General features: G+C 38.8%; 1 pseudogene; it reads left to right on the top strand.

Annotated features, from left to right (window-relative positions):
- The first annotated feature begins 8759 nt into the window (after positions 1 to 8759).
- Positions 8760 to 9339, top strand: LOC100465182 (annotated as a pseudogene).
- Positions 9340 to 9621: the final 282 nt, after the last annotated feature.

Raw genomic sequence — 9621 nt, 5'->3', positions numbered from 1 at the left:
AGGAGCCTAAGACCCATCTAACCCTGAGAACAACCTGGGAACTTCTCTTGAAGGCTGTTAAAACCCCACAGAAGACTTGTGTGGGTTCCTTTAACAGATACTTGGGTTCTCACAAGGACTACATACAGCATATGTCTAGGCAATGATGGGGTTGCCATGGTGAGGCGATTAAGAACTCAATTTTGTAGTTTAGCCAATATGTTTCCCAGCTTCTGTAAATCAGGCAAAATGGAAGCAGGTTGGAGAGAAGAGTCCAAAGAACACTAAGTTTTCTTGAAAGGTCTCATTCAAAGTTTAGGGGTCATGTTCTCCACATTGCTTGCCATTATTACAAGTATGCTGGAAAATGTTTCTACTCCATTGTCGGGAACTGCTCCCCACCTTCCTAGTTCTACTTTTTTCTAATGGGGATTTCAGAATATTAACTTGTCAATGCTCTGATTCTCAGATATCAAGAGTCAAACAATGAGGGATCTGTTTTCCAGGTGACAAGCTGCTGGAGGAGGCAAAGATAAAACAGGCTGCATACAGCAAATAACAGGAATCAGACATCAGGCAAAAAGCAAGTGGTAAACTATGTTCAATTAACTTCTATTATTACATATTTTTTAAACTTTCAGTGTAGGCATGGCATGGTTATTCTTAACCCATCTCCCTCCTACAGAGAGCTATGTTTTAAGGGTCGGAACGCAGTATCATTCAGATATAAAGATAACAATCCTGGCCTTCCCCAAGAAAATGTGAATGCAGAGTTTCTCCTCCATAAGAATCATCCCTAGTCCTTCAACACTTGTGATTAAAGATATGCTTTTGAGGGGCGCCTGGGTGGCGCAGTCGTTAAACGTCTGCCTTCAGCTCAGGGCGTGATCCTGGAGTCCTGGGATTGAGCCCCACATCGGGCTCCTCCGCTAGGAGCCTGCTTCTTCCTCTCCCACTCCCCCTGCTTGTGTTCCCTCTCTCACTGGCTGTCTCTCTGTGTCAAATAAATAAATAAAATCTTAAAAAAAAAAAAAGATATGCTTTTGAGGGGTGCCTGGATGGCTCAGTCAGTAAAACATGCGACTCTTGATCTTGGGATTGTAAATTCGAGCCCCATGTTGGCATGGAGATTACTTTAAAAAAATAAAATCTTAAAAAAAAAACATGCTTTTGAGAGAATGCTGGTCAAGTCAAGTCAGGAGGGCAAGCTGTGGCTGAAGAATAAGACATATGTGGTTCTAGACAAGGATGTTATCCAAAGAGAAAATTAAGAACGTCAATGGTAGCTCTGAAAAGAAAATGAGCTTGAATGATATTGAATGATTTTCAAAATGATTTTGAAATTAACTGGTAAATAGTATATTGAAATATGACAGAATAAGGAGAAATTGAAAAAGAACCTTAGAACTGCAAAATAGGATTCATCTTGTTCTAATGCTCAGCTAACAAAGGAAAGCAGCTCTTATCTTAATGTCTTCAGAAATGAGACCCATTGAGATATACAAATGACAGTTATGCCACCTATTCATGGGACTTAAAGGATAAATACAAACATATCCACCAATAGGGAGGATAGGCTTTTTTTTTTAATTTATTTTATTTTTTTAGGATTTTATTTCTTTATTTGACAGAGAGAGAGACAGTCAGCAAGAGGGGGAACACAAGCAGGGGGAGTAGGAGAGGAAGAAGCAGACTCCCAGGGGAAGAGCCCGATATGGGGCTCGATCCCAGGACCCTGGGATCACGCCCTGAGCCAAAAGCAGATGCTTAACGACTGAACCACCCAGGCGCCCCGGGAGGATAGGCTTTTAAGTTCTCAAGGGTTGGTCCTGCGTTTTCTGCTCCACTCTGGCTATTTTTTCTTCCTAAAAGACCTCACCTTGTCCCAGGCTTGAAATACCATCTACACACCAATTATTCTCAAATTTATTTCTCCAGCCCTGACTTCCTCCAGATTTGAGTACTCAACTGCCTGCTTAATTGCAATTCCCAGGGTAACCAATAGAAAAATAACTAAAATACACACAGAAAACAAAATGAGAAGGGAATCAAAATGGTACCAAAAAACCCCACAAAAGGCAATACTGAAGAAAAATTGAGGAACAAAAATGATATAAGCAATATAGGAAATAACAAAATGGCAGAATTGAGTCTTTCCTTTAAAAATTTTTTAAAAAATATTTGTGTACCTTTCTTTTTTGTTTTTCTTTCTTTTTAAATATTTATTTTCTTTAGAATGTAGTTTTTCCTTATCGATAATCAGATTAAATGTAAATGAGTTAAACTCACCTCTTAAAAGATAGATTGGCAGTATGGATTAAATAAATGATTCATCTATACACTATCTACAACAGACTTACTTTAGATCCAAAGACAGAAATATGTTGAAACTAAAAGAATGGAAAAAATAAATTCCATGTAAACAGTAAACAAAAGAGAGCCTGAGTGGCTATATTAATAGCAGACAAAATAGACTTTAAGTCAAAAGTTTTTATGAGGGATTCCTGGGTGGCTCAGTCTGTTGGGCATCTGCCTTCATTTTGGGTCATGGTCCTAGGGTCCTGGGATGGAGTGCCACATTGGGCTCCTTGCTCGGCTGAGGGCCTGCTTCTCCCTCTGCCTCTGTTTGCTGCTCGCCCTACTTGTGCTCTCTCTTTCTCTCTCTCTCTGTCAAATAAATGAATAAAATCTTTATAATTAAAAAAAAAAAGTTACTATGAGACCAAAAAAAAAGTTACAAGACAAAAAAATGACATCATATATTGATAAAAGGGTCAATTCCTCAAGAAGAAATCACAATTATAGACATACACACAAACAAAAGAGCCCCAAAATATGTGAAACAACCATTGACAGAATTGGAGAAATAGTTCTACAATAATAGTTGTAGACTTCAATAGTCAATAGACATATGCACAAACAAAAGAGCCTCAAAACATAAGAAACAATAATTGACAGAATTGAAGAGAGAAATAGGCAGTACTACAATAATAGCTGGAAACTTCAATGCTCTACTTTCAATAATGGATGGACATCTAGACCCAAGATCAATAAGGAAATAGAGGATTTAAACAACAATATAAACCAAATACACTAACAAACATACAGGAACCCTGCACCCATCAACAGAATACACATCCTTCTCAAGTGCACATGGAATATTTTTCAGGACAGACTATATTTTAGGCTACAAAACAAGTCTCAATAAATTTAAAAAGATAGAAATCATACAAAATATCTTTTCTGACCAAAATGAAATGACTCTAGAAATCAAGAACAAGGAAAACTGGAAAATTCACAAATGTGTGGAAATTAACATATTCTTAGCCAATGGGTAAAAGAAAAAAAATTACAAGGGAAATCAGAAAATACTTTGACACAAATAAAAATGAAAACACAGCATAGAACTTATAGGAGTCACTGGAAGCAGTGCTCAGAGAAAAATGCATCCCTCTAAACGCATACATTAAGACAGGAACTATTTCTCAAAGTAATAACCTAACTTTATGCCTTAAGGAATTAGAAAAAGAAAAGTAAACCAAACTTAAAGCTAGCAGAAGAAATAATGAAGAGCAGAGATCAGTGAAATACAGAATAGAAAATCAAAGAGGATCATAAATTCCAAAAGTTGGTTTATTTAAAAGATCAACAAAATTGACAAACTTTTACTTAAACTAAGAAAAAATCTAAATAATGAAAATCAGAAATACAAGAGGCAATATTATTCCAAACCTTAGAGAAATTCTAAATAATAAATGAATACTTTGAACAATTTTACACCACTAAATCACCAAATTACTGAATTGACTTGAGATGAAATAGAAAATCTATGGGGCACCTGGGTGACTCAGTCAGCTAAGCATCGGTCTCTTGATTTTGGCTCAGGTCATGATTTCAGGGTTGTGAGATAGAGCCCCAAGTTGGGGCTCTGAGCTCACCGGGGAGTCCGCTTAATATTCTTTCTCTCCCTCTCTCTTGCCCCCCCCCATCTTGTGAGTGTGCACATGTATTCTCTCTTTCAAATAAATGAAATCTTAAAAAAAAAAAAAAGATGAAACAGAAAATCTGAATAGACCTGTAATAAATAAGAAGATCAAATCAATACTCAAAAATGTCTCAACAAACAAAGTCTAGGACCAGATGGCTTTACTAGTAAATTCTACCAAACATTTAAAGAAGAATTAACAGTATCAGTATCCTCTTTATTCAAGTATTATCGATCTCTCAGTTGTAAGAATATACAAAGTTCCTTCCTGTCATGCATTTCAATTCCTAGAACCCTTTTCTCTTAAATCTTTAAAAAATTGGCTTATTCTTATCCTTAGATCTCAGTTTAATTGTTTCTCCTTCATGGAGGCCTTCCTAAATCATGCTAACAGGTCCCCTCTATTTATTTTTTATCACAGCACACTGTTTATTTCAGAACACTTATGCTGAAATTAACCTTCCTCATTTATTTGTTTGCCTTTTAATCTGTCTTCTCACTAAATTGAAATACTATGAAGGCAGAAGCCTTGTCCATATTATTTTCAGTTGTATAGCCAGAGTCTAGCAAAATGCCTCACACATAGCAGACATTCAGTAAATTTTAGTGAATAACTAAAAGGAAACACTTTATAAAACCCTCGGATATTAGGGGTGCCTGCCTGGCTCAGTTGGAAGAGTATGAGACTCTTGATCTCAGGGTATCATGAGCTCAAGTTCCACATTGGGTGTAGAGATTATCTATATAATTTTTTTAAAAAGTCCTTAGATATTAATTCATGACTACAAAGTTGTCATAACAAATAACTAGGTTTCAAGTTAATATATAGCAAACTTGGGGCGCCTGGGTGGCTCAGTCGTTAGGTGTCTGCCTTCGGCTCAGGGCGTGATCCCAGCATTCTGGGATCAAGCCCCACATCAGGCTCCTCTGCTAGGAGCCTGCTTCTTCCTCTCCCACTCCCCCTGCTTGTGTTCCCGCTCTTGCTGGCTGTCTCTGTCAAATAAATAAATAAAAGCTTTAAAATATACATATATATATATATATATATAGCAAACTAAAATATATTTGTCTCTGATGTACTCCATCTTTCCCCACTCCAACCTTTTAAACATATAAATTATTAAATATTCTCCTAGAAATTTAAGGTGAAGAATCATAGTTGAAGAATGATTTTTTCTTTTCTTTTCTTATTTTAAAGGTTTTCATTTATTTGTCAGAGAGAGAGTGCACGTGCAAACACAAGCAGAGGAAGTGTCAGGCAGAGGGAAAAGCAGGCTCCCACTGAGCCAATCCCAGGACTCTGAGATCACGACCTGAGCCAAAGGCTGACCCTTAACCAACTGAGCCACTCAGGTGTCCCACGAATGATTTTTTCTAACTGTAGCTAAATATTATCCTTTGGCATTACTCTTCAGACAACCAAATATCATAATCCCTTTAAGGAGGCTAAAAAGGGCTAAACTACTAATGCTTAATTTGGACATAAACTTAAAATGATAAACAAAAGTCATTCTAGATATTCTTAATAAGTAACAGTAAACATATAGCAGTATTCCCTGAAGGGAGAGGCTGAATAGTAAGATACTGCCTGAGGGTTAAGTATAGGCATATCGGCCTAAGATACAGAGTTTACTCTCAGCCTACATTCTCACAAGAGTTCCAGACCACACTGAAATGAGAGGGAAGAATGACAGCTTCCTTTCAGTCACATTTTCAAAAGTTAATTTGCCTGATTTTTTTTTTAAAGAGAGAGAGTGTGCAAGCAGGGGGTGTGGCGGGACAGAGGGAGAGGGAGGGAGAGAAACCCAAGCAGGCTCCATGCCCCGCACAGAGCCCAATGCAGGGCTTGATCCCAGGACCATGAGATTATGACCCGAGCCAAAAATCAAGAGCCAGACACTTAAGCAACTGAGCCACCCAGGCATCCCCTTGCCTGATTTTTTTTAAATGCTGGTTTAGATTTCTAAAATTATTACCCACAATTGTCAAATGGCCAGAACTTCTGGACAAATGTCGTATAATCCCACGAACTCTCACGATAAAAATGACCCAAAAAGTTAGTTGAGGCACTTGTACTACTATGAAGTCCCTAAAAGCTAAAGGACTACCCAACTCCACACTTACTTAGAGGTCAGAAAGGGAAAAAACAAAAGAAATTAAATATTGTCAGCAGTTAGGACCCATCCACATAACTAGAAATATTTTCCCTAAAAGTATCCATCATTTTAGCTAACATGTATTGAATGCTTAAAATGGACCAGGTTTTTCTAAGTGTTTATAATTTTTACTGCATATAAATCTCACAATAACTCAAAAAGGCAGGTGCTACCATGACGCTCACTTTACTACTGAAGAAACCAAGGCTCTGAAAGGTTAGATAACTTGCCAAAGGCTCACAGGTAGTTAACAGAAAAGCTAGCAGTTGAAGCCATGTAGTCTGATTCCTTTGACAGTATTATCTAAAGGGGTTATAGAGGGGGCGCCTGGGTGGCACAGCAGTTAAGCGTCTGCCTTCGGCTCAGGGCGTGAGCCCGGCGTTATGGGATCAAGCCCCACATCAGGCTCCTCTGCTGTGAGCCTGCTTCTTCCTCTCCCACTCCCCCTGATTGTGTTCCCTCTCTCGCTGGCTGTCTCTCTGTCAAATAAATAAATAAAATCTTTAAAAAAAAAATAAAGGGGTTATAGATTGGGGCTCCGGGCTCACACAGTTGGTAGAGCATGTGACTCTTGATTTTGGGGTTGTGAGTTCAAGCCCATGTTGAGTGCACAGTTTACTTAAAAAAATAATAAAGATAAAGGGGAAATGGACGCTACATCTTAATATATCAACATTCACTCAATAGGCTCAGTTAATATGTACAATTCTAGGTAGTCCCACCCCTACTTTTCTGTCCCCTTTCCAACTGAGAATCCTGAGCAACAGGAGTAAAGATGCTTATGGCAAAAGCCATCATTTCATGTTGAAAAAGAAGGGGAGAAAATTCTATGAACAATAAAAAAGTGATTGCATTTCCAGGAAAGTAGCAAACCATATAACCCTAGGTTATCTTGTTGTGGTCATAAAGTCTGCCAGTTACACTATTTCTGTAACTTCTGTAGCCTTGGACTACAGTTTACTATTATTGACCTCAAAGCTAATCACTATATCTATCTCCACTCTAACAAAAACCACTTTAGGATAAGTACAAGAGCTAAGTCTTCATTTGTTGCAAGGATAACACAGATGCTACAGGCTTCCAATTTCTGTTTCTATTTCCACCTTGGTATAAGTGCCATATCTTTCAGCAGAGATAATCATATAAGCCATTAATGGGTACCACCTCAGGATGAGTCAGAGGATGAGATCCAACACAAAGCCTCTTCTGCAATCTCCCACCAGTATTAGAGAGCCCATTAATCCTAGGCAGTTCTGCTTTCCTTCAAAGAGATAAAGGAGCTCCCACTTCCAAGGAGGTCAGCGATAGATGAAGTGGGAGCCAGGGATGACTCTTACAGTAACAAGAATATTTATTACCTAGTAATAAAAGTATTCTTCTGTTTTAACATGATTGTTCTGATGCTATATCAAAATAGCTGCATCAAAATATCTCCAGTACCTAAAATGGCTATATCTAATTATTCCCTGGACTTCTGATTCTCTGATAAGATGGAGGAGGAAATGTACTTCTCCATATTCTTTCACTAAGTATAATTGCCAACCCTGAACATTATATGTAAAAACATAAAATGAGTTAGGAAGGTGGAGAGAAGAAAGAACAGGCAGGAATCTTGAGACTCAAGGAATGGCATGACGTTAAATTCCGTGGGTTTTCCTTTTGCTTAATATACGCTGGATTGGGTGTACTACAAGTTTGCAACCAGGATATACCCATGAATGCAGACTAAAAATGTAAAAGTTGTTCTCTCTAGCCAAAGGACCAGGATAAAGGCAGCCTACTAAGACAGAAAACTTTTAGACAATAATCACCTTACTCCAGCCAAATACCATGGTATAAAAATTGTGGTTTCATACAACCCATGACAGAATAAGCCAGGTAGGAAACCTAGACTTCCATATCTACAAAGTTGTAACTAATCATCTCTTCCCCTATACTAGGTTGGTTACAAAAAAAGGCAGAATAGATATCTGGAACTTTCATTCTGACCCAATGGTAAGGAGCACCCCCCCTTCCGTGGTGACAGTGGAGGTCATGTCAGGAACAGTAATGAGGCACCCTTTCTCCCCCCAGCCAAGGTGATGTCAGCAGAGGCCTAGTAAAGACCTGAAATTTTATCCCTGCCCAAAAATAACAAGAGGCTCTTATTCATGGAATGTCAAAGGTGGCCTAGTAGGAAATATGTCCTTCCATCCCTAATTGGCAGTAATGAGGCAACATAGTATTTCCCACCCTTGTGTGGTGACTGAGGAGTCCTATAAAATTTTAATAAGGTCCAGAGTCTTATAACATAATAGCCCCACTTGCCAGGATACACAAAAATAATCATTCATCATACTAAGAATCAGGAAAATCTGAATGAGGAAAAGAAAATCATCAGATGAAAACAAGAGACACAAATAATAGAATTATGTGACAAGGATGTTAGTCATCATAATGTTTCAATGAAAAATTATGTAAAAGATTGAAGAAAATGAAAAGACAGAAAGTCCCGAACTTCCCATCAAATAAATATAGTGTCCAAGCAAAGAAATAGAAGACATAAAGAAAAATCAAATTTTAGAACTTAAAATATACCAACCAAAATGAAAAATTGCTAGAAGGAGCCAACGGCAGAATAGAGTTGATGGGGGGAAAAAATGAGTGGACGTAAAGATAGAATAGTAGAAATTATCCATTCCAAGACATATGAGCAGGAACTCAGGAAGACTCAGCTTATTAAAGCTGCCCCAGTGACAAAAACAAGCTCTGTGTTTGAAGACTAAGAGTCAGTAAATTCACCAACATGATGATGAAAGGAGAAACAAAGTACTGGCCAGATCCCTCATGATGCAGACTCTGGAGGCCGTGAAAAGGAAGGTGTTTGAGAAGTACCATGCTGTTTCTGCAGAGGAACAGGCAACCATCCTACGCAACCCCTACGCCATCTTCCACCAAGCACTGAAGAACTATGAGCCTATGACTGGGCTGGTAGCCATCTTCAGAGGTGGCCATTTCTACCAAATCCCTGTGCCACTAGCTGATTGGCGTCATCGCTTCCTGGACATGAAGTGGATGATTACTGAGTGCAGGGAGAAGCACTGGTGGATGCTGATGCCAGAGAAGTCATCACATGAGCTGCTGGAGGCTTTTCACAAAGAGGGCCCTGTGATCAAGAAGAAGCATGACATGCACAAGATGGCTGAGGCCAACCATGCCCTGGCTCACTATTGCTGGTAGTAGACAGAGGGTAGAGGCTCAAGGAGGAGCCCAGGGCTTTCGGCTGCAAGAAACAATAGGAGCCACTGTCACATGAAAAACACTTGTGGGTTTAAGGATGTGGTTCCCTTTTAAAGGCAGGCAGGCCTCATAAGGACGGAGCAACATATTTATTGCTTGTAAGTCCTTTCTTTGGGGGCTAGAGCTTGCTCTTCCTGTTGCATTTCCTTACAAAGAGGGAACATATCAATTTGGACTTCCCACAGGAAACGTAGGGCCCATCCAGCCACTCTTCCCTCAATT

The sequence above is a fragment of the Ailuropoda melanoleuca genome, chromosome X (genome assembly GCF_002007445.2).
Source record: "Ailuropoda melanoleuca isolate Jingjing chromosome X, ASM200744v2, whole genome shotgun sequence".
NCBI lineage: Eukaryota > Metazoa > Chordata > Mammalia > Carnivora > Ursidae > Ailuropoda > Ailuropoda melanoleuca.
Note: the sequence above shows the minus strand (reverse complement) of the source record. Positions and strands in the feature narration are given on the sequence as shown.